Source organism: Talpa occidentalis, unplaced genomic scaffold, assembly GCF_014898055.3.
Source record: "Talpa occidentalis isolate TD23 unplaced genomic scaffold, MPIMG_talOcc4v2.1 talOcc4.14, whole genome shotgun sequence".
Taxonomy (NCBI): domain Eukaryota; kingdom Metazoa; phylum Chordata; class Mammalia; order Eulipotyphla; family Talpidae; genus Talpa; species Talpa occidentalis.
Genome location: NW_023601433.1, coordinates 56,379,267 through 56,406,277, shown reverse-complemented (window position 1 = coordinate 56,406,277; position 27,011 = coordinate 56,379,267). Strand labels below are relative to the sequence as shown.

At 38.2% G+C, this 27,011-nt stretch overlaps 1 long non-coding RNA gene across 4 annotated transcripts in view; it reads right to left on the bottom strand.

Moving 5' to 3' along the window:
- The window catches only part of LOC119244663 (uncharacterized), a 223,656-nt gene that overhangs the window by 61,229 nt on the left and 135,416 nt on the right, over positions 1-27,011 (bottom strand). The window contains exons 1-3 of one of the 4 annotated variants that reach the window (XR_008551796.1): positions 22,680-22,804; positions 22,277-22,362; positions 16,737-16,787 (exon numbers count right to left, since the gene is read on the bottom strand). This is a non-coding gene — a long non-coding RNA (uncharacterized LOC119244663). Of the gene's footprint in view, positions 1-16,736; positions 16,788-22,276; positions 22,805-27,011 lie in introns of those variants that run through there. The other 3 variants (XR_008551794.1, XR_008551795.1, XR_008551797.1) reach the window with 3 other exon arrangements.

Below are 27,011 nucleotides of genomic sequence, written 5' to 3'. Positions count from 1 at the left end.
GGCAAGAAGCAGAAATGAGTCCTCATCTTCTGTTCATAGATGTAATAACTAGTCATTCAAGAGAAAGTTTCCTCCATTTTTGATGATTTAACCCAGTCCACAGGATTAGAGTTTGCCTCAGTTTCTCTAGCTACCAATCATATGCATGCTCAGGATTAGAGCAGCACTCTAAATGCCAGCCTAGTTGGCTAGAAATTTCTAAGCCCTTGCCTATCCATGGGTTATAATTTATATAATTCTATTATGACCTTTCAGCAGACACCATATCACCACCTCAGGCATCTTCCACATTTTAGATTGAGTTCTTTCACACACATGCTTTCATATAATGGGCCTGAGCAGAGTTTTGCATAGTCTACTTCTGTTTACCTAAAAAGCAATGCAATTTCCTGTCAAAGCACGCCCCCACTATAAGCATGCCTTACAGCTGGAGCATCCTAGTAGGCTTCCAGTTTCTATTCTCTAGAACAGTACCAGAGAAGGCTTGGGGAACACTGCCTCCCTTGGAAAATAACCCCCATGGTGTCAGTCCACTTCAGTTGCCTCCTGGATCCAGACTGACTTCCTATCTATTTGAAATATAAACTTTATCACTGCCCTGTGACTTTGACACATTAATAAGAAACAATCCTGCTTTGTAAAGAAGAAAGTAACTCTTAGTTACCCCCATTCTTCCGACCATGTCCTCTTCTTTAATTCTATAGGCATAAAGACAAGTCTGAGTTTCTGGAAGATAAGCTCAGTGCTACTCTAGACATTTTGACCTAAATACTATAAACAGGGAACCAAAAAATATGGACAAAGAGAAAGCAAATCTTGAGGTCATGGGTCAGACCTTTATTATTCAGCTTAGTGGATCCATGACCAAAAACATTTGATCCCATATTCAGTATCCATTTTTCCCTCCATCATCCCATGAGAAGTCAGGTAGACTTCATGACAGTATACTACTCCATCCTATCACCTGTGCAAATCCCATTTGAGACACAACTCCTAGAAGTTCCACTTAGTTAAAAGATGTCATGATAAGCTCCTGATTGAGTAATTATAAGTGTTCTATTTTCAAGTTCATGGATTTATATTTTGTCCTCTCCATTCCACTGTTGAGCTCACTCAATGAGTTTTAGCTATATGGGCCTCCACTGGTGGCGCTGCAGTTGAGCACTGGGCTGCGAAACTGCCTGCACCCACTGCAGCGCGGGTTCAATCCCCAGCCACCGGCAAGCGTCCCACATAGCACAACAGAACTCTCCTGCCACGCCCGCTGGTCCCCTCAGCAGTGTATTTCATCACTCTGCCTGTTCTGTTCCCCGCCCTGGCTCCGGTGAATTCTCTTACCCTCCCGCACTTCTGACTGTACCCAGTGCTTGTATAAACAAACAAACAAACAAACAAACAAATAAATAAATAAATATAAAAAAATTTTCAGCTATATGTTTCAGTTCTGAGATTTCTGGTTAATTCTTTTTATCTACTGTTTCTTTGCTGAGACTTTCTTTTTCACTTGCTTCAAGTGTGTTCATTATTGCTTTTTGAAGCATTTTTAAGATATAAAATCCTAGTCAGATAATTCCAGCATCTGTGTCACCTTGGTGTGGTGTCTGGTGGTTGTCTTTTCCCTTTTGAAAAGTTGAGGCTTACTGGTAGAGCAAGTGATAAACGATTTTCAATTATATCCTGGACATTTGGGATAGCATATTACGAATATGTATCTTATTTAAGTCTACTCTTGTAGCAGACCTCCTCTGCACTCTGCCAGCAGGTGAAGAAGGTAACACTGCATGCTGCCATAAAGGAGTGTAAGTTCAGGCTTATTACTCAGCCTCTGTTGAGACTTAATGTGGGGGGTGGGGAAGAGGCACTTCATAACTGTTGAGTAAGTATGGGAGTTCAGATTTCTCTCTAGACCTCTGATGACCCCTGGCTAAGAGAAGGAGGGACATCTCCTTGTAACTCCTCACGCAACTTTTACTGATGCCACTGTGTGAAGGGGATAGGGGCGCATTAGCTCAGATGCATGATGAAAGTCCTAACTCTTCAATGTGCCTCTTGTCTTCATGTCATTGGAGGGGAAGCGGGACACTCAGTCCACTGTGTACAGTTGGAATGTCAGGCCCTCCACATGGCTGCTACGGAGGGAGCCCCTCCCCCACATGACCCCTTGTCCACTCCAGCAGGGAGTGCCTAGCCCCACCTGTCAAGGCTGGAAGTCTAAGCCCCAAATCCAACCTTTGTTGGCAGATGTGGAGATGGGGTTACGTCTCCCTTGGTATTTGACTTGAATAGAGGTTATTATCTAAATGTTTCTGTCCTGGTTGCCCTTCCCTTGTCTTTTGACTAGAGAGAGGAAGCTTTTCCTGGGGTTTGTTTTATGTACACCCATTAGTATTTCCAAATTGGTAGCTTTTCTAGGGTCCAGTCTGGGATATGTGAAGTAAAAGGAAAGTACTGGGAATTCATCACCATGTCCTTCTTGAGGTCCTGTGGTCTCTAGAACAGATGTACCTACTTCTTTACATTTTACAAAGGCCCTTTAGAAGTTTTAGCTGAACCTAACAGAAATAGGGAGATATGTATCCACTCCATCTTGTATGTAGTATTTATACCATTTTAAACCTTAAATTTAAAATAAGCTGCCTCTGAAAATTAATTATGAAAATATTCTATCATAATGATAATGGACAAGGCCATTTATTGTGAGCTGACCTATTTGGGCATGGAATGACGATGATTCATTTGTAGGACAATATAGCAAAGGTCTGAAAAGACAGAAATATCCTTAAAGAAGAGAAGGAGTAGAATAGTTAGCACATAGCCAACCTGGGGGACACCGGAAGTAGAACCTATAGATGAGTCACCAGGAGACACAGAGAAAGAAAGTGGGCTTTGGAGTAAACCCTGGGGTTTACATGCTGTGGTTTAACCTCCCTAGGAATTTTTTTAGTTTCTCAAATGGGGTAATCCTTCAAGGTTTTTTGTAACATTAGAAATAATAGTTATAAACATCCTAGCTAATCATCCATACCCAGCTCAAGGAATGATAATATTAAAACACAAAATAGTTTATAAAGATTTTAAAAAACTAGAATAATTATGAAAATTGTTTGTGAACTTAATTTGACAGAATATGGAGGAAATTGGGGGATTAAATAGCCTGCAACAGTTAGGTAGCTGCTACAAGTTATCTGGAAGAGGAGATAAAAATTAGAAACCAGGGGATGCCTGGCCCTGGGCAGAAACAGAAAAACAAAAATACCAAGGCATTTTGAAGGGGGAAAATGACAGCAATCATGACTAAATCCGACAAATGAAGATGAGTAAAATCTCACTATTCTTGGTGAATGTAAGGTGGCCTAGTGGAGTTTTAAATAAATTCAGTATAATTCATTGTAATTATATCAGGTAGCTAGTGCTTCTTTGTGGGAATATACACTCAATTCTTGTAACTACAAGTTTTCTCTAGAATCTATCATGTTGATTAGAGTAACAACTGTTCACAGTTATCAGCTACTCTTTGAGTCATGCTCTAGTGTATTTTTAAACAATTTCTATTTGTCGTAATATTCTGAACATTCCCTCTGGTGGTTTGTTTGCACTTTTGATTTATATCAAACAGTAAATAGAATATTCTAAAAAGGGATAATTATCATAAATAATCTTAATAATCCTAAGTAAATATTTTAGTGAAGTTTTTCACATTTAATATTAACATTACAATTTTTTATGGCTTGCTCATTTTGTTAATGGTTGCAACTTGCTTAATCTATTCGTACTTCAGCTCTCTTCCTTTTACACAAAGCTCCACATTTTCCCAATGCCCTCCATGGAACACAAATCACAACTTATATTTTAAAAACATAGAGCCTCAAACTTCTCTATACATGCTTTGTATAAGCGCCCATAAGAGAACACGAAAGATTTCTTTCTGTTTACCAGAAGTTGAGGAGAGAAGACAAGAGACAAGAAGACTGTGGTATAAGAGAGCTGAGAATTAATTTCCCCAGACACAGGAAATTTCTCTCTCTCTGTCTCTCTCTCTCTCTCTCTCTCTCTCTCTCTCTCTCTCACACACACACACACACAGTATGACAGAAGATAGCAACCAGGTCCTGCATACAACACAAAAAATAATTTCTAAGGATATGTTTTTATTTAATTCTCAGGGGGATAGCAAATTACCCAAGGCTTGTGTTAAAGATTTTCAAAAACAAATCATAGCAGCTGCCATTTGTTGGGGGCACTGCCTGTGTTGGAAACATGTACCCTCTACATACTGCATCCTATGGAATTCTTGTGACACTTCTGAGATATGGCAGATACAATTATCCCAGTTTTTAGATGAAAAAGCTGGATTTAAAAGAGACCAAGGGGTTGGTCAATGTAACCCAATTGCTATGAACTTGAACCGTGACTAGACTCCATATTTGTTTGACTTTCAATCCTAAACTATTTAAGTATTATGTACATTGCTTTCTGTAACCTCCCCCTGAAAACAAACAAACAAAAGCTATTGTGGGTCCTATTTCCAATATAAAAATAATAATATAATTTCTAATAATGTGAATATCCAACTATTAATTTAAATGTTTGTCCATTTTACTATATGAAGATTGCTAATTTGTGATTAACTTGGATAACATTTCGGGAGGAATCTTGAGTTAATTTCTGCTTCCCTCTTGTGTCAGAGACTAGTAATAACAATTGGAAGAAGTGCACACTGTCTTCTGTCTCCTTTATTTATCCTTTAATTCATCTTGTAAATCATTTCATTTCTTCTCCATTCACTAAAGAAGTATGGATTTGAAAATTTTATCTGTTCACATAGTATAACTCTGCTCCCTTGAAACTCTCAGTAAAATGTATCAATTTGCTAAAAAACAACAATCTCAGTGTGTAACAGAATAAGATTCAATCAATAACACAATGCAATAAACCTCCATTGTCTCATGTCTTCCATGCAAACTGTCTCCGAAAAAATTTCCAATGGGAACTAATGATGTTACCAAGTTATAAGCACCTCCCTGAAGGGATACTAGACATGATTTGCTTTGGGTCTGTTTTAGAACCTTTGTTATTGTTTTATAAAATGCAGGTGTACCTTTTGCTTTCTACATTATTATGTATCTGAAAATTCGTGCTGTTTATTGCATCATTAAGTGCTTTAAAAGGAATTTCTATTTAAAGAAAACTATTAGGGGATCATTTTTCTAAAGCAAAGATGGACTTCTAGATTATAACTGTTTTACAAAACCACTTTTCATGCAGATCAGGGTTGCATGGCGCAGCTCTAGAATTTTCATATAAAGGGGGCTTAACAGTCTAATTACAGGCTGGATAGAGGTTGAAATTTTGACAACTTTATTTTAAGATTGTCTCTTGAGTGGTTTTAGGGAGTGGCTACAGATGCTGTGGGTAGGGTTGCTCAAGGATCGCCCCATTTCCAGTCCCTTGGGCACTACTACTGGGATTATCAGTAGATATCTCTCATTTCTGCTGCAAAAACCAATAAGCTGATAGTAAAGTCAAGATGTTCATCTTCACCTGTTCTGTTTTCCTTTTCTCTATATGTTACTATGATGAACTGTTTCTCCCCATCCAGTGCCAATAGCTTTCTGCAGATTAGTATATCTGAGAAGTTCAGACCTATAGCTTCATTATTGAACTGTGCTAGGGCAAAACTATGCCATGAAGCAAAAAAGAGCTCTACACTAGATGTGCCTCAGCCCTGGCTTGATCTCTGAAGAAGATCAAATGGTGTGGAATAATGTAGCAGAAAGAATAAAGTATACTTTGGATGGAGTGTGGCACAACTATCCTTCAACCTTCTTTGCCAGGGGATTTCATAAGTTTGATTAGAGTAGCAAGATCAGAGACAGTTATGGTAATTATTAGTGTCTAACCTAATATCGTAGTCACCACAGGTGGATAAGTTTAAACTAATTAAAATTAAATAAAACTAAAAATTCAGTTCCTCATTTGCATTGGCCATATTTTAAGTGCTCACTAGTTGCATGTGGCTAGTGACTACCATGTGGCACTGATACACAACATTTCTCTCATCACAGCAAGTTCCAGAGGACAACCTTTGGTCCAAAGACCACATTCCCATGACATTTTGTGGTTCTGATAATTTGATAATCAATGGCCCAAGGAATGGAGACTGAGACTCCCTGGAGGGTTTTTCCTTATAAGGTTACCCTTCATAGGGATTAAATCTAATGCAGAAAAGAAGAGACCAGGAAAAAAAAAAAAAAAAAAAGCAGAAATTAAAAATCACTTAGGGCCAGGAGGGGGAGCTACAATCCTCTGACATGAAGGCTGATATTTCACCTACTAAAGACTGAATACAAAACAGCTGTAGCTGGATTAAGGCACCAAAATAGAAAACTGGTTTTGATATAATGCAATACAACTCAAACTCATTTAAGATACCCTTAGCCCTAGGATATTTGGCGGGGGTGGGGGGGAACAGTGACTTACTGTAACAAACATTGGATCATTACACAAAATCAGACTACATAATATTCAAAGCTATGCACATAAATACATCTATAGGATAGTTTGGAAGGTCATGCATTCAATATACAAAAATGACTTAGGACTACAGTTATGAATGAACTCCAGAAGATGATTTTTTTCTATCTGTGACTCCCCTAAAGCAAAGGTAAAGGAAATAACCAGTTACATGTTGACAAATATAATTGGAAAGGAGGTTTATAAGTAGAAATCCCATAGTAGATTCTCATTCATATTCATATGTGTGTGTATATAAACATATATGATTCCACTTAGTAAATTTTACTGCAGTGTTCTCTGGTGCCCTAAAATGAATAATGTCCCTCTCCAATGTATTCCTCACTCCCAGAGAAAGATGTATTCAGGCTCATCTGACCTACAAGTGTTAGGTACCATACACAGGAGGTGGTCCACTTACAGTGAAGGATCACAGCACCAAATGTATCAGCACTTCATGTTTAGAAGTGTCTAGATGCTTTCTAAATTCTAAAATCATGGGGCCAATCTGACATCATGCAGTCCACTTCCAGTTATTCGAAGCATATATGAAGGAAACTTGAACTGTCCTCTTGCAGAGGCCTGATTTGAGATCCTTGGGTCTCTGGCAGTCCCAGCTCTTTGGCCACATCTCATTTACTATACAATCTCATTTCGTGCATTTGATAAATTCAGGGAGTAGGTATGATCAACCCCCATGCAGTGATGCAGCAGCTGAGAATATATTTTAGAGTAGTGTTTCAGGAATGAAATATTTGAAGGCTTTCTAGATACTTATCTTGCACATTTCCCCTCCCAAATAGCAGGTACCTACTTCATTTGCTCTTATTTGAAAATATCACATGAAAGAAAATCCCTAAGCCCTTTGAGAGTAATGTTAACTGCCTTTGTTTGTCTTGTGTCTATTTTAAAGCCAAGCTCTGACAAGTACTTCTAATGTATTTTACTATTTATTGGGCTTATCAAAAATAGGGTAACTTCAGATGTGCATTTCAATTTATTACCTACAAAATGGAATGAGCTGATATTTCCTTTGTGATTTTGCAGCTCTCTGTCTTCTCAGTTGGAGTACATATTTTAGATATACTAAAATATATCCAAATACACCCTAACATTTTCAAAAAATTTTGTCCTACAAAAATACTCCTCAAACTGGCTTACATTAAAAAATATATTGTGACGATATTGGTATGTCTTTCAGAACCTGTTAAAGGGAGTGCATTTGGATGTCAGGAGATACTAGAACAAGGAACAAGGAACCTTAAAGAAGTCAGACATCGTTTTCTATCTGTCCTATCTGCTCAGATTATACATCTGATTTGTTTCTCCTTCTGTTTTTGCAGAACCACATGACAGGAAACATAGCCAACAACATTTCTAGCTTTTTATCTTACAGTTCTCGCCACAAGATAGACACCAAGCTAACTTTCTCTGTTTCAAACTAAATATACCAAGAAGAGACACATCAACCCACCTGAGAGAAGAATCCATCTATACACTACTCAACTCTGGATGTGAATCAGGATCATGTTATTTAAAACAATAACTGGATCATTCTGAGGGGTGTGTGTGCATGTGAGTGTGCATGTAAGTGCATTTGCAAGGAATTATTACTACTAACTTTTTCAATCTGTCTTTTCTTTCTAAAATCAAGATCCCAAAATGTCACTAATGAATTTTCCTACTTAGCTGGCAAACCAGGAATGAATAAAATAACTTCATGTTTAAATATGCCTTTAATGACTTTGAGGAGATCCAACAAAGACTTCAGTTTTGTTATTGAGACTTTCCTTGAAGCAGCTCTCTTCTCCCAAGCTTTCTGGCTAAATCGGACTTACTAATTTTATGAGATGAATTCAAGATGGGAAAAAAGTTTTTCCCTTTCTTACAGATTTTGGAAAAAAGTGTGGTCTATCATTACTATTTTAAAAATGAAATGGGTAAGACTTCTGACACCCAGAGTATTCAAACATCGTATGACCTTTAGAGCATTGGGATGACCCCTAGGATTGCTTTCAACTCTATGAGAGTCTGGGGTGTTCCATAAATATGCATCATCAATGTTGTTGGTATATCATGTCTATTTTATGCCACACATTTTCTAAGATTTCGTTAATAATATAATATCTACCACATTCCACTGTCTTAGGTTTCAACAGAGAAATAGAACCAACAAAAAATTGCCTCAAGTGATTATGGAAGCTAAGAGGTTTGATCTGCATGAGGCCAACAGTGTAGAGACCCAGGGAGAGCTGATGTTCCAATTCAAAGACCTTCAGGCAAGAAGAACCACTGCTGCAGATGAGTCTGAAGGCAGCTGGAGAAGTTTCGCTCACTCAGGGGAGGGTCAATCTTTTTGTCTATTCATGCATTCAACTGATTAGATGAGGCCCACACACATTATGGAGGACAATCTGTTTTACTATTCTATTAAAGATGCTAAGTCTCATCCAAACACCTTCTCAGAAATACCCAGTATAAGAAGTATAATATAATGGACATACCATGGTCTAGTCAAATTGACACATAAAATTAACCACACACACACACACATACTAAAACTGCATTAAAAAGTTTGCCCATTAGAATCTCCACACTGCCAAAAGGTGTTCTGTATGTGGTCATCACAACTGCTGGTAGTAACCTGCAGAGGTTTTCCTAGTTTAAAATTATCAGTTATCAGGCCTCCCAGGTGGTGCAGCAGTTGAGCACTGGGTTGCAAAGCTGCCCGCAGCCTCTGCAGTGCTGGTTCGCTCCCTGCCCTCCAGGCGAGGGTCCCACATGGTGCACAGACCTCTCCTGCCGCCCACTGCTCCCCTCAGCAGTGTACTTCATCAGTCTGCCTGCTATGCTCTCTGCTCTGGCTCTGGTGAATTCTCTCATCCACCTGCGCTTCTGTCTGTACCCAGTGCTTGTATAAATAAATAAATAAATCTTTAAAAAAATAATCAATTACCACCAAAATTTTATGTAGTTTCATCTCTATCCTTTCTGTCTCTTTATTTTCCTGACCACTCTCCATACATACCCAAATACACACATAAAAATCCCATCTTACTGTTGTCTATATGTATGTGCATATGCTGTTGCATCTATTTGTCCAATGTCCACAAAACCCAATTAGTAAAGATTTTCCCCCTGTGGATTTTTTAACAAGTCATGAAATTTATAATTGGCTTGCCCACAACAGATTCATTAATGTTTCAACTCAGAGAAATCTCAATCTAACTTTTCATATCTGTGAGTGAAAAAGAACCAAAGAATAACAGATAAATCCTGTATTGTAAGTTGTTTGCAATAAGGAAGGGAAGAAACCAGAACAAATTTCAGAAAAAATATTATTGAATGAATTCTTTGATAAGACACTTCAAGTATTGGGCACCAATAACAAAGTTCCAATCTGAGTTGCAATTTTTTTGTGAAAGGGAAATCTTTTGCAGGTTTTATGGGAAGATATTTTTTTGTTTGTTTTGTCTTATTTGCCATCAACTTGATTGATTCAAATCTATAATATAATCCTGGAAATAAATTTCCTATTCAGGACTTGGGAGAATAAGCAAACCCCACTGAACAGGGTTTTTTGGCCTATCATTTAAGTGAGTCTGTTTCAAACTACTGTAATAATTTCTGAGGAAAATCAGAAACAATACACTTAGACTAACACATAATTGCTGGTGAGCTCTGCATTGTGGGAAGGGAAGAAGGAGAGCTTATCAGCCACCAGCTGGGCAGCATACACTCTCCAGTTCCTGAACCTATCAGAATTACAGGCTTTCTTGTATTCCTAAGAGTGACCCAACTCCCTCCTTAGTACAACTTTGAGGTTAATGAAACAGGAGCACCTTGTGACAGTAGGTGGAGCAAGATCTCTGAATACTAGCTGGGAGAAGCCAGACAGTAGAGCTCTATACTAGCTATCTTAAAATGAGATGATTTTTTTAGGTTTATAAAAACTTATGATGTACATTTCATGATATACATTTGAAAGGATACCACTATTTCCTGGGAAGACACTTGGGATATATTTTCCCCTAGTCTTTAAATGTCTCCAACTACTGACATGTTATATCATTTTACTCTTGGAAAATGGTTATATTCCTATTATATGTTGATGCATAATCAACACTAATTTCTCTCCCATTCCTAAAATCCCCAGATGAAAAATAAAAGAAGGAAACTCAAATATGGTTAGAAGGGCAAAGGGCAAAAATCAAAAGAAAACTGTTTATTTTAATTGCTTAATTAGGTATTTCCATAAAAACAACCACCAATTTAGACCACAATTGCAAAGGTGACAGAGAAATCAGCCCATCTGGTATCCAGTCAAATGTGATGTGGCAAAGAACTAATTGCACAGAGGTCTCACTGAATCTCTATCAGAATACTTAAATACTTTCTTTTAGTTCAGAAACTATATGATGAATTCAGATCCAGGAGATGGGGGAAGTACAGATAAGCAGAGAAAATTCATAACATCATGATAATCCATTATCAAATAATACTCTACTTCCCCAAAAAACACCCACATGTTTAATAAATTCAGTGTTTTTTTTTATTGATACAATTAGTTATATCATTTTTTATGCACATGTGCATACTAATTACTTACTAACCTACCCTTGACATGGAATCATATAGGGAGCAAATAGTTCTTGCTCTTTTAACATTAACTGTGACTGATATTACTTGAACAGGAAAAATCAAATTTCCAATTTATGTTAAAAGATAAGCTTCAGAATAACAGCAGAGATTCACACATTTGAATTGAATGAAAACTCCTAATTTCTTTGCAGTTTTTAACCTAATATAATTTATATTATCATGCCAACCCCTTTCTCTTTTCTTTCTTTGATCCTGCAATGTAGGGCATACATTATGCACAGATGATTGCAAGTAGCAAAGATCACAGACTATGGATACAGACTTGCTGTCAGATTGGAGTCCTGACTATATAGAGTGGGAAGTATTCTATATAGAGTGGGAAGTATTCTTTTATATAGAGTGGGGAGTATGGAAGAAGGTAAAAGGTTTGGTTATGATTACCTCTTCCAAAATAAAAAGTTTGGGGGCTAGCATTGAGCTTTAGGAAATGTATGTGATTATTTGTAGATTGTTTTCTATAAACAATAGGAGAAAAATAACTTCTTTATTCCTAAGCCAGCAGACTTCTCCAAGAACCCAACTGAACCAGAGATAAATTTGCTAATTATAGTTATATACTACTTACTATGAGTCAGACACCTTTGCAGGTAGCTTATATTTATCAGCCTATATAATCTTTACAAAAGCATGTGAATAATGTCAGCAGGAATGATGGGACAAAATATTCTGAAAATCTCCTCCTCCTTAAAAGCAAGAAAAGCATTGGGAAACTTGAGAACTCTAGAAATTAGCCAAAGTAACATAACAACTTGAACATTTATTCAAGAAAAATGGCTGAATCTTGGTAATTATGAACAGTAAAGTGTGGACCATTTTAACTTCCTATCCTACTCCTCCAGTTCTAGATCCACAATAACCTTAAAAACCAACAGTCTTATAATCACAATGAAAACCAGCAGTTACGGCAATAGGCCATATTAATAGAACAAAGGATCATCACAATGGAGGTAGAAAAAGCATTTGGCAAACTTCAACACCATTTCATGATTAAAAATAAAAGCATTCTTAAAAACAAATTAAGAATAGGGCCTCCCTGGTGGCACAGCGGTTGAGCGCTGGGTTGCGAAGCTGCCTGCAGCCTCTGCGCCGCCGGTTCGATCCCTGGCTGCTCCCCGGCCACCGGAGGAGGGTCCCACATGGCGTGCAGACCTCTCCTGCCGCCCGCTGCTCCCCTCAGCAGTGTACTTCGGTCCTTCTGTCTGCTCTGCTCCCAGCTCTGGCTCTGGTGAATTCTCTCACCCTCCCGCACTTCTGACTGTACCCAGTGCTTGTATAAACAAACAAACAAATAAATAAATAAATAAAATGTCCCAAGTCTAGTGCCTCTTTAAAAAAAAAAAAAAAATTAAGAATATACGGAACCTCTTCAAACCTGATAAAGGGCACTTATAAAAATCACAGCTGATATCATACATATTGGTGAAAGGCCAGAAACGTTCCTGGTAAGTCCAAAAGCAAGACAAAAGGGCAGCTCTCACCAATTCTATTCAATATTGACCAGAGTTCTAGTGAGACAACTACGTAAGACAAAGAAACAAAGTCATCCAGATTGGAAAAGAGGAAGTAGCAGTTGCTCTATTTGTAGATGTCATGATTTTATATATTTAGATAATCCCAAGGAATGTGCAAAAAAAAAAAAAGAGTAAAGCGGGCTTCCCCTGGTGGCGCAGCGGTTGAGCGCTGGCTTGTGAAGCTGCCTGCAGCCTCTGCAGCGCCGGTTTGATCCCTGGCCAAATGGGCAAGGATCCCACATGGCGCTACAGACCTCTCCTGCCATGTCCGCTGCTCCCCTCAGCAGTGTATTTCCTCGGTCTGCCTGTACTGTTCCCCACTCTGGCTCTGATGAATTCTCTCACCCTCCCACGCTTTTGACTGTACCCAGTGCTTGTATAAATAAATAAATCTTAAAAAAAAAAAGAGTAAAGCTATTATTACAAATAATAAACAAGTTCAACAACATTGTAGGGACAAGATCAATATACAAAGTCAATTGTGTTTCAATATGCTGATAGTAAAAAATCTGAAAATTAAGTTTTAAAAAATCTATAATAACATTCAAAATATTTTAAATGCTTAAGAAATTTAACAAAAGAGCTCAAGACATACAGTGAAAACTGCAAAATGAAAAAAAAAAAAAGAAGTATATCTAAATACAAAACCATCCCCTATTCATGGACTGCTAGGCAATATTGTAAAAAAGCACAATATTTCCAAAATGATCTACAGATTCAATGCAATGTAACCTCTATTAAAATCTCAGCTGACAGTTTCTTTTTGCTTTTGCTTTTTTGAAGTAATTGTCAAGCTTACCCTAAAATTCAAATGTAGTGCAAAAGACCAGAATAGCCAAAACAATCTTGAAAAAGAATAACAAGGTTGGAAGACTCCCACTTAGTAATGTCAAGATTTACTACATAGCTACAGTAATCAACATCATGTAGTACCAACATAACAATAAACATAGAGATCAAATGGAATGTAATTGAGAAAAAAATAAGTCATTAAATTTATGAGATTTTAAAAAGGGTGCCAAGATAATTCAATGGCAGTCTTTTCAACAAATGGTACTGAGACAGCTGGATAAAACACATGAAAAAGAATAAAGTTTTATGTTTAGGACACCATATGCAAAATTAATGCAAAATGAAGCAAAAACCTAAATTTAAAAGCCAAAGATATAAAAACATTTAAAAGAAAAGAGGAAAATTTGCATGACCTGGTATGTGATTTCCTAAAGCTGAGAGTAAAAGCATAAATAGCAAATGAAAAAATCAATATATTGAACTTCATAAAAATGTAAGAATTTTATGCTTCAATAGACAGTATCAATAACATCTAAAGACCACAGGATGGGAGTAAATAATTGCAAAATACAGATTAATATGGGTCTAGTATCCAGAACACATAAAGAACACTTAAAATTCAACAGTAAAAAGACAACCCATTTTTTAAATGGATCAAAGATTTGAATGGACAGTTGTCAAAAATAGATAAATGCAAGTCTAGTAAGCATATGAAAATATGCTCTTATCATTTGTCATGAAGAATATGCAAATCAAAACCATGATGATGTCACATTTACTAGGATAGTTATAACCAAAAAGACAGAAAATAAGTGTTAACAAAGATATGGAAAATTGGAACTCTCATATGTTACTAGTAGAAATGCAAAATGGTACATCTGCTTTGAAAAACACTCTAGTTTCTCAAGAAGCTGAAAGTTGAGTTGGTAGTTCCACACCTAGGAATAATTAAGAGAACTTAGTGCATATGTCCACACAAACATTTGTACATAATGTCCATACATTAACAAGCCTTAAAAATTACTGAATATAGCTATTAAATTAAAAAAATACCCAAATACTGAAAATAACTCAAATACTCATCAACTGATGACTGCATAAACAAAATGTGACCTCTCCATACAGTGGAATATATATCAGCCATGAGAAGGAATGAAATACTAATATACACTATATCATGGATGAGCTTTGAAAATATTGTGCTGAATGAATAAAAGCAGACACAAACGGTCATATATTGTATGACTTATACGCACTGTTCAGAACAGACAAATCCATAGAGACAAAAAGTGTATTAGTGTTTCCAGAAGCTGGGGCAGAGTGGGGACCTTGGAATGGAATGACTGTTGATGGAGACAGGGTTTCCTTGGGAGGTGACGAACCTGTGCTGGAATTACATAATGGTGGCACTTCACACCAGTGTAAATATACTAAAAACCACTGACTTATACACTTTTTAAATGACAAGTTAAAAATGCATCAAAACTTACACACACAAACACAAACTGTACATGGCATCATTCTCTATTGAGAGAAATGCTAACTCTTTAAAGGGTGGGGAAATTATATGAAGTCCTATGATTAACCCTACTTCATAGATGATAAAATGGAGGTATTAAGGATTAAGTAGTTTACTTTTAAGCCACACAATTAGTGAGTGGTAGGATTGGGATTCAATTCTAGAAATACTATTAACTGCAGAGTCCAAACTTCAACCACTAAGGCATGTGAAACTTATGCAAAGTTCTCCTTGTTAACAAAAGTTCAAATACCAAACCAAACAAATGGTATTTGCTTCCTTTTTAGCTGGAAATGATGATATAAAATAGTTGTCATTTTTGCAAATGAGGTGATGTACCCAGATATTCTCTAGGATGTAGAGACATGTAATAAATGACATGTAACAAAATCTACAGGTATCTTTGCAGAAATCGCCTCTTGTTGGATCATTTGTAAACTTGTTCCATCTTTGCAAGATATAGAAACTTCTGTAATGAAAACAGGATTGGGCTCTTGCCTGCAGAATCATTACCAGTGTGGACTTGTCATTTTCTGTTTCACAGTATGCCTTAACATCTCGGTATTTAATTTAGTTTTCTATAATGTAGGGATTATAATAGCACCCCCTTAGAAGATTAATATGATGACGAAGCACTTAAACTAATTCACTAAATATGTATGCTTAGGCCAGTGCCAGGAACATAATGATTATTCATAAATGTTCACTATTATAGTTGTAATCTATGAGCACACTGATACTATGAGCAAATTATCACTTTTCCCCATAATTCTTGGAGTCAGTAATAGAAATGCATTGACTTTTAAGTAAATGAGAGTATGGTCAATGTTCACAAGTCACTATGATTGAGGCAAGAATAGGTAATAACTCATGGACGTAGGGATGATGAACAGCAAACTACCAGAGTGATATGGGGTTGTGGAGGAGATTTGTCATTGACTAAAGAGTAATATCTTCCTTGTCTCACTTTTACTACATAAATGAAAATGTCTACTAATAGTCACACTAGAATGACGCTCATTCTTCAAGCTCAACCATAGGTGAGCTTCAGACACAAGAGCTCAGTAAATATCGGTAAAAATATTTCATGAGAATCAACTGGCTACATGGAATTTATAGTAAGGAATGTCCTTTATTTTATAATTAGTAAATTGCCTGGCATAAGCCGAGGCACAAACAAGTCACACAGTTTTTTCAGAGAGTTGACTGTTAAATATTTACAACATGAAACCTTATAGTCTAGTGCAGAAGAAACAATCTGGAAAGTAATGAATAAAAAAAGGCAGGAGGAAAGAATAGAAGCCTTAGTTCATAAGGGAAGCTCATGTGCTCATCCTGTGGCGACAATCAGAAGTACGGAAAACCTAAGGCTCAGAGGAATTAAGAGAATGCCTCCGTTCCTCCAGTTAGCTAGCAAAATCACTCACACCAGTACTCAATGGCCTTTCTCTCAGCAGCCCACAGCAGACTTTTCCTTTTGTTTATGTGCAGCATACACGCTATCAGACTCATTTTAGAGCAGGTTCACTGAGGTGCTGAGAAGAAGCCTGTGATTCATCGTCAATGAACTGACAAAGCCAACAAGAAACATCTCTCCAAATCACTACTCCATGCCATCTGCCATGTGTCTGTGATTCTTCACCAGGAATCCTTTAATAACTGCACACCTGAGCAGAAGGGAGGGAACTGCAGTACACCTCAACAGAGGACAGGGACATACTCTTCCGACGCACACGTACCTGAGGCAGAGCTTCATTGGAGGATGACTTGCTGTGTTGTTGCCACTCCTCCTAAATAAAAATGGAATCAGTAACTTGGGTGAAACAAGAAGAAATTATAAAGCCAAAAACTATACATAAATTGTCTCTAAAATAAACTTATCTTAAAGACAAGCTTAATAACTGACCCTTGAAAGCTGACTACAGCACTAAAGCTTCCAGAGGGGAGAGGAGGAAGTAGGGGTAAGAACAAAGAGGGAAGGAAGCACAACAGACCATGGTGGTGGACTGTGGGTGCTTTGGTGGTGGGTGTGCTGTGGTAGTAATATCTGATGGGGGATTCTTAATATTATCTCAATTAAAAACAAAATAAACCTATTTTGTTCCTGAGAAATAGCCCTGATTACCAGTGATGGTGGTTTAGATCAGCAATCTGCAAACTTTTTTTGTAAAGGAACAGTTAGCAATATTTTAAGCTTTGTTGGCCTTATAAAACCTGTTTTGGTATTACTCTGTTCTGCTCTTGTAACATAGACAAAATTCATGGAGGCTGTCATGTTCCAATACAGCTCCATTTACAAAAACAGGTGGTGGGTCAGATTTAGTTTGCAGTTATAGGTTGTGAAGTCCTAGCCGAGACTAACGGCCTCCAAGATGGAGCTGACAAGGCATCTACTGAGTTCTGGGGAGAAGACATTAGGATTGTACTATGTTTATTTTTACCTTGACTGCAAGAGAGAAATTAAATTTTACACTTTGAACACATGCATTGCCTTGTGCTCTCTGTCCCTTCATGCATTTTACCAGAATATCCTGATGGGAGAGAGAGAATTCCATAAAGGGAGATAATGACAATGACACCTACAGTCCCTCTTGCATTACATTTCTACACCTTGCAGGTTGTAGGTACCTGGTTCCCAGATTTACAGACTATAGTTATCTGTAATAATCTAACACCTGCAGGCTTCCCTGGTGGCACAAGGGGTTAAGTCTCAGCACTATGAAGTTATCAGCAGCCACTGCAGCACAAGTTCCATCCCCAGCCAGCGAGCTAACCCACATGGTGAAGCAGACCACTCCTGTCTCACCTGCTACTCCCCTCAGCAATGTATTTCAGTCAGTCCACCTGTTCTGCTCCCCACTCTTTCTCTGGTAAATCATCTCACCCCCCAGCCCAACCCTGTACCTCTGGTTTACACCCCAGCTCTTCTATACATAAACAAAACAAATCTTTAAAAATAAACTAACACCTGCAAAGTGGTAAAATGACTTAAAATCACTGCTATACCAAAGATTAAAGATAATGTTAGTAATACAAACACAAATAGTAAAAAAAATACGGCAGAACCAACTCTTCTCTTTATTAGCCACTGTGTATGGCAAAAAGCAAAATAGAGTGTGATCAGATCTGAGAAATTGGCCAAATAAACTAGAAACATTAAGATTATTATTTACTATATGTTACATATTTATTATTTATTATGTATTTGTTATATTATTACATATATATTATTTATGTTTATATCCATTGTCATTTAGGATGAACCTTAACTTGGAATTTTACCTTGGGGTTTTATATCAAGTCATTTTAAAATACTGTTTATTTCATTCTTATCTTTTTTTTTTAAGATTTATTTTTATTTATTTATTTTATTTGTTTATTTATACAAGCACTAGGTACAGTCAGAAGCGGGGGAGGGTGAGAGAATTCACCAGAGCCAGAGCGGGGATCAGAGCAGGCAGACAGAAGTACACTGCTGAGGGGAGTAGCAGGCGGCAGGAGAGGTCTGCACGCCATGTGGGTCCCTCCTCCATTGGCTGGGATGCAGCCAGGGATCAAACCGGCGCTGCAGAGGCTGCGGGCAGCTTCGCAACCCAGCGCTCAACCTCTGCGCCACCGGGGAGGCCCTCATTCTTATTTATCTTTATCTCATTCCTCTTTAATGTTTATTTTTGTATAAATTACACAATATAATTACCATATTGACATATGAGTGAATAAATTAATTAGCATATGCAAGTATATACAGGGTGCATGTCCTGCCCCCTAGTTTTACAAGTTGAGGGCAGAGGAACAATTAAAAAAATGGAGGTTACAGCTTTAAACCAATATTCCAAAATAACAACTCTTACTGATCTTTGGAGTTAATATAAAAGGTCTAATAGCTATATAAATTTCAAATCATGAAAGAAATATGACTATTTCAAACTCAATCCTGATGCCACAGTAGTTCTCCATAGTGTGTTCTTGCCATCAGTGTAGTCTATAAAGTATAATACCAAAGTGGTAGGGGTTTAGGATAGGTTTTTGTTACAGGGCAAACCCCAATATTAAATGTGGTTTCTTGACTGGGTCCTCACCTGCGCACTTAAAGGGGACTTATTAATGCTAAACTGCAGACACACACAAAAGGTTGATAAAAGGTTTATTTACAAGGGAAGGGGAAATGGGAAATGAATAACTCAGGGAGAAAAAGAGGGAGATAAGTTCATAAAAGTGTCCTACCCATTCTGCTGACCTGGAATCCCAATGATGCGCTGAGCTGGCAAAAACCTAGCACTCCTAGTGGCTAAAAAGGGGCAACCCCTGGCCACATGGCCAGTTAAATACCCAAACCCAGAGCCTAATTGCTTAACTCCACCCTCAGATCCTCAAAACCTACCCTTTGGTGATCATGGGATTTGTAGTTCCCAGTGTTGTGGGGGCGGAGTCCACAAAGCCTGTATGGAGTTTGCTCAGGACATCTTTCACCCCTATCAGTTTGATGTCTATAGTCTTCTCATTTATGTGAAGTTTTTCTGACATTTGCGGGGGTGCCCCTGAGCAGAATCCAAAAAGAAGTTCCTATGGCACATTTGCTTCAGTTTGAATCCCAAAAATACTCAGAAAATCTCTCAGGAGGGATGGATACGCAAGTAGCAATCAGTTCTACATTGCCAGTGTCTGCTTGTTGATTCCAACATGCTACTGGAGAATCCATACTCCTGGCTTAGTTAGGAAGAGACTTCACAAATTGTTGTAGTAGGGCCTCCCCGGTGGCGCAGCGGTTGAGCTGGGTTGCGAAGCTGCCCGAGGCTTCTGCGGCGCCGGTTCGATCCCCGGCTGCTCCCCGGCCACCGGAGGAGGGTCCCACATGGCGCGCAGACTTCTCCTGCCGCCCGCTGCTCCCCTCAGCAGTGTACTTTGGTCCTTCTGCCTGCTCTGCTCCCCGCTCTGGCTCTGGTGAATTCTCCCACCCTCCCGTGCTTCTGACTGTACCCAGTGCTTGTATAAACAAAACAAACAAACAAACAAATAAATAAAAAACATGCCTCTATTAAAAAAAAAATTGTTGTAGTCCCTTTATCTGTGTCGCTTGGTGGCATACTAAACGGAGTAGGTCTATTTGCCTAGTTTCTTCTTATATACTATAAGGATATCTGTGCTTGACCTATAGCTCACAAGTGAAGTGAGCCCATAATTAAATCGATGTGTTTTAATAGTGTTACATGAGCTCTAACAATATGATTTAAAAATAGAAGGCATTATCTTCATAGAAAGGTAGTTCTGATTGTATTAAATTGATACAATTTTCACAGAAAATTGAAGATTTGAAAGCAATTGAAGATTATTAACCTAAATGTTTTTTTTTGCTAAATCTGCTTCATTTTCAAAAGAAACTTAATATTAAGGAAAGAGGACAAACTTGAAGTCAGTGAAGTAGAAAGACAATGCGCATGCACTGTAAATTGGCATAATCTTTTCTGGAAGGTAACCTGGCATTGCACAGAACAGCCCTTTATAACATTTATACTATTGTCCCAGTGATCTTCTCCTCAGGGATTGTTCATTATAAATAAATAATTCAACAGAGGAAAAAGGCTAAATGGGTGAAGGAGTTAGTAGTAATGCACAGTAGTCAATTTAGCTGACTGCTCTAACATAGTAAAATGGATGAGAAAATTTTGATACAATTGGAAAGAATAATGTGAGATTCACTATCGGTTCTGACTTGCAAACACATCTACAGACAGCACAGTTTCTCTGGTCCCAGAAAGGGCATCTTTCCTAAAGCAAAGCACCACGTTCTACCAACAGTCCCTCTGTCTCTCATCTCCTAGAATCTATCAATATTATTGGTAGGCATCACAGTGATTTTTCTGAAGGTGAAGTCTCAGCTTACCATTGCTTTTACAAAAGTTCTTTAATTACTCCCCATTTCTCTTAATTTCTAAACCCCTTTACTTGGCAAACATTTTTCACAACTACCAACATATTTTCTATATTCTTTATTTTCTATATTCTTCATGCTTTAGCATCTGAGACATTGCTGATTCTGGAATGCCTGCTCCTCCCAGGCCTACTAAGTTCCCAGAGATAGAAAATGGCTCCTCTTGGAGCGTGCCCATGCTCAAACTGTTAGGGGAAAGGATGTCCTGAGCAAACTCCATACAGGCTTTGTGGATGCCACCCACACTCCATGACACTAGGAACTACAAATCCCATATTCCCCAAAGGGAGCTTGTGAGGATCTAAGGGTGGAGCTAAGCAGCCATTTTTTCTGGCTTAGGTTTATAACCAGCCATGTTAGCGGGGTCTCACTCTCTTGGCTCTTGCTCTTGGCAAGGCAAGTTTGGTCTCGGCAGGTCATTTGGGATTCCAGGTCAGCCAAACAGGTAGGACACATTTAAAAATTTATCTCCCTCTTTTCTCCCTGGGATTCCAGGTCAGCCAAACGGGTAGGATGCATTTAAAAATTTATCTCCCTGTATTTTTCCGCATTTCCCCTTCCCTTGTAAATAAACCTTTTGTTAACCTTTTGTGTGTACCTGCAGTTTAAGTCCCTTTTAAGTGCACAGGTGAGGACCCATGGTCAGGCAACCTGTTTTATATCGGGGTTGCCCTGTAACAAAACTACCTCTGCTATCTGACTCTCACAGATTGAGTCAATATTCCACTGACCTAACCACCTTCATGGTACCAGGCACCAGACAACTTGGGAAAGCCCCTGCACCTCAGAATCCAGTGAAATTATTCAAACTAGTCAAACCTGCCCAGCCTACTAACCTTGTCTTGCCCATTCCTCCTCACAAAAAAACACAATGAAGCTCTGACCTATGCTTTCCCTTATACCTCCTGCCTCCTGTCTGACCCCACTGCCTTCTTGCATAACACATGTGGTTTGCCCCTCCTCTTGGGAATTGTAACACGTTATCTCTTCCATGACAATCACCCCCTTCTCTGCAGGTTCAGCATGCCTCAATAATAATAAGACCTACCTATTAAAACACAGACTCAGGCCTCCCTGGTGGCCCAGGGGGTTGGGACACAGCCTATGAGGCAGTCCACAGCCACTGCAGCACAAGTTTGATCCCTGGCCAGGGAGCTGCCCACATGGTGCGGCAGACCTCTCCTGACTCGCCTGCTGCTGCCCTCAGCAGTGTATTTTGGTCAATCTGCCTGTTCTGTCCCCCACTCTGTCTCTGGTGAATCCTCTCACAACCCCCTAATACCTCTAGCCTGTACCCCAGCTCTTGTGTGCATGGATGAATGAATCTTTAAAAAAAAAACACAGACTTACCCTCAGTAAGTAGTGCCTTCCCTATGCACTATGTTCTGACAGGAAGGAACTTGTGTGAGTCCCTTCTTTCATTTTTTTCCTTCTTTCTGGAATAATTTCACACACCTCTTGCTTGACTAATCATTTTTTCAGATCCCAGCATAAAGATCACTTTGTCCTCCCCAAAGACTTTTCTAATCCTCTCTCTTAAGTATGTTAGGAACCCCCATCCACTGTCATCTCCGTATGGTAAAGTTTGCCCCACACGTGTGATGGAATATTTTATTACTATCTTCCCAAAGATTGTGAACTCTATGGATAGGCAGCATGGCAGAGATTTTCTCCAACACCAGAGCAGTGATCAGTAGGTAGTAAGCTCCAGCCTCAACCTTCCAAACACATTACAAACCAAGTTGCTTCTCACCATTAACATGCCTATGTAAGGAAAACCCATCCTTTGACACTTTCACCTCCTTCCGCTCTCTACTTCCTAAACTCCATTCTCCATGCAGAAGCCAGAGTAATCTATAATCTTTGTCTTTCTTCACCTCAAACCACCCCCATGACTTCACACCAAGGTCATAATAGAGCCCAAAGTCTTCCTCTATCATGGTCTCCTAGCCATCATCCCCAACTTGATCACTCTGGGATAGCCTCTCTGGGTCTGTTTCCTCCTCACTGGCCCTGTGCTTACCATTCCTTCTCCCCAGACTCCTGTTCCATGAATCTTTTCATGTTCCACTCCATATCCTGAATTTCTGCTTAAATATCAGCTCCTTGGAAAGATTTCCCTGACTATCTAGATAATTCTCTAAAATAGTCTCTTGCCCTTAGGGCTCCCTGTTCACTTACTCTGCTTTATTTTTTTCATGATAGTACATGTTACTGTGCACTTCTTCCTTTCTACTAGAATATGATTGCCTCTAGGGTAGAGATTTTATCATTACTTCATAACCAGTCCTCCAACAACTAAGTACCTGATCAAAACAGGCAGTGATAAGTTTGGATAAATACATGAAGTAACCATATAACTGCTAAGATAGCTGCCGTGGCTATTCCCACGAATGTTAAGTAGATATAATATATTTAAGACAATGTTTGTCGAAGTTATTAATTCTAAAATATTACAGAACTGTTCATGACTATTTTATGTTTTCTATGATTATATCCATGTAAAGACATTATTTGCGGATAAAATAGGAAGAGAAAGTATATTTCCTGGAAGAAAATAACAGTGTTCATATATATATATATATATATGTATACTCATAGAGTCTTTGTTTCATTAAATATTGTTCAATTTTAACTAAGCTTGAAACTTTGGAATAACACACACAAAGCAGGAAAAAACTGAATCCTAGGCCTGGATTCTGAGTACAAAGTCTTTTCTAATTGGTTTGGATGGATGGGACCATTACTCTGTCCATGGTCACTGTTACCATAACACACTTTATTTTTGGCCCTTATCCCCTGGATCACTGAGTTTCCTTTGTGTCCAGAGTGCTGGAAACATTAAAACTTCCAAATAATTGTATCAAAGGTATAAACAACTGGGACAGCAATCCTGTGACAACCAGTCCAATGTCAAGTTCGCCAGGGAAAGCTTCTCTCCTCCATGGGCCCCTAAACCTCTGCTCCTGTTCAGCAGGAAGCAGCTGGCAGAAGCCAGACCTCTGCTCATTGCCCTCAACAAGGAGGAGCAGGATACAGACAGAAAAGGGAATTGTCACTGGCTTGGTAACCATAAGTTCCTTGTCCTTGCCTGGTGCCCCTTGTTTTGTTCCTGTTTATCTTTCTTACAGACAAAACCAGGCAAAACTGGCTGGTTTAGAATGATCATTATTATTCTAAAAAGCACACCGATAAGTACCATGACTAATCTGGTCAAGAGCAAACCTGGAAGAAAAGGGGTATGAATGCAATTCCTGGAAAGCCCTGCCTATTCCTCTTAAAAGCTGCTGACACAGACTCTCTTGCCTTTCCCTTCCTTAGCACTCCCTCATTGAAATCCCTGCTCTCCCCATTTCAGGGAGATAGTTGGAAAAGTAGTCCACCATTTCCTCAGGATGCTGGCTCCTGATTAGACTCAGTTTTCTCCCACGAACTCTTGTCTTTCTAGTTTTATCTTATGAGTGACAAGTAGCCAGACCCAAACTCCAGTAATAATTCTGTGACAAGCATCCCTTGTTGTGTCTGTGGATTGCCTATCATGATGGCGACACATTTTGTGCCAGCTTGGCTGGGTTATGTTGCCCAAATATCTCATTTATCACCCATCTAGATATTGCTGTGGAAGTATTTTTCATAGATGGAGAGTAGATAGCTCTCCATAATGTGGGTCAGTCTCATCCAATTAAAGACCTTATGAGTAAAATATTGGGGTCCCCTTAGGAAAAGAAAAAATCTGCTTTCAGTCTGTCTTTGGACTTGAGATGCTGGGTCTCCAGCCTACTGGCCCACCCTTAGAATTTGGATTTGCCAGCTCCTACAATTTTATGAGCCAATTCCTTAAAATTTCTCTCTCTACATATAGATATATAGGTATAGATATAGACATATGGACATAGTATAGATCACTTAGTATATATATATATATGATACATATATACATGTAGATGTATATGATAGATATATATCCTATACTGCTTCTGTTTTCTAATTAACCTATACAAAAAATTTCCATTTCATAACAGAAGCATAATTGCTAGGTTATAAGCTTTAGATAGACTCATTTTTGTTAAGTATTTCTAAATTGCCTTCTAGTAAAAGTTTTTCTGTTCTTATTGCTATCCAAAATTTTTATTACTCCCTTTATCATTGTAGCTTACTTTATGTTTCCGTGCTTACTAATGAGGCTGAGCACCCTTCATGTGCTAAGCAGCTATTCAGTACTTCTCATCTGTGAATTGCCTATTGGTATTCTTTGGCCTATTCTTTATAGAATTTCCTGCCTTTTTTCCTGTCCCAGAATGATCAGTGTATTCTAGAAATTAATCTTTAGTTATATTATCCATATATTTTCTCAATCTGCCCTCTTTTGTATCCCTTCCTTCACTGAGGATCAATCTTTAAATGTTATAAATCAGCGCCGGTTGGATCCCTCTCTTGCCACCCGCTGCTACCCTCAGCAGCGTTTTTCAGTCAGTCTGCCTGTTCTGTTCCCCGCTCTGGCTCTGGTGAATTCTCTCACCCTCCCGCACTTCTGACTGTACCCAGTGCTTGTATAAATAAATAAATAAATCTTTTTTAAAAATAAATATCATAAATCAAACCTTTAAATTTAAATATCATAAATTTAATATTTAAATTTAAATATCATAAATCAAACCTTTAAATTTTCCCTTTTTGGCTCCTTAATTCTGCATATATTTAAGAAAGTCTTCCTTACCACAACAGTGAAAACAATATGATAACAATAATAATAAGCCCCAATTGTAGTAAATTTATCAAGTTCTGCTTTATTATTTCTCCCAACTATCTTATAAGGTAGGGATTGTTCTCATCTCCATTTTAGATATGCAGATGAAAAAACTAAGTCAATGTAAAATGTAATAATTTGCCCAAAGTCATGCTGCTATTAAGTGACAATGTCAGTATTCAAACCCTGCCAGATTGGCTCTTTAAAAGTAGGCTATATATTAAGAAGGTGTCTGCCTACTTCTACTTTTTATATTTTCATTATTTCTCTTTTAAAAGATTAATTTAGGGCCTCCCTGCTGGCACAAGGGGTTAAGACGGAACCTATGAAGCTACCTGAATCCACCGCAGCATGAGTTCGATCCCCGGCCAGGGAGCTACCCACATGGCACAGCAGAACTCTCCTGACTCTCCTGACTCTCCCACTGCTCCCCTCAGCAGTGTATTTCAGTCAGTCTGCCTGTTCTGCTCCCCATTCTGTCTCTGGTGAATCCTCTCACCCCCCGCACCTCTGACCTGTACCCCAGTTCTTGTAAGCATAAATAAATTAATCTTTAAAAAAAGATTAATTTATTTGGGTTCTATTTGATCTTTTATAAGTAACTCACCTCTACCATTATTAAATTATTAATATTTAATAATTATTTAATACATCACTTAAATATTTAATAACTATCATTAGTAATTTATTAAATAGCTTATCATGTAATTAATTTATGATGCTATATCTCTAATATGCTCCATTCCTGCTTTTCCTGTCTCCTTGTTCTATTCCATTGTCTATTTGTCCCTGTCAAGGAAGCACTATTCCAGCTGCTGTAATACAGTATGCTGCTTGGCTAAATGAGAGGTCAGGCATCCATGCTGTGTTCCTTTACTTGGAAAATTCACTCCATTATTAGGGAGCTCATTCTTTATATATTGAACACCCCTAAAATTACTGATGAGACGTTTTTATTCAAATTGGTATGAAATTACAAGTAATTTTAAGAAGAATGAGATTTTTTAAATGTCCAACTTCTCCATTCCTGAACATGACACATCTCACATTTTGTCCAGGTTTTGTTTAACTCCCCCAATAAACTTAATCCTAGATGTCATATATATAACTACTATTATTTGTGTCTCACTTTCTATTACAATTCCTAATAGGTTATTACTTGCATAGAAAGTGTTACTAGTTTCTTAATATTGTTTTTTATATGCAGTAACCTTAGTTTTAACACCTCATCTGTTGATTCTCTTGGATTATCTGCACAAATGATAATACCATCTACACACAGCTGTATCTTTTCTGTTTTAATTCTTGCACCTTTTATACTAACTGGCTTTTTGTACT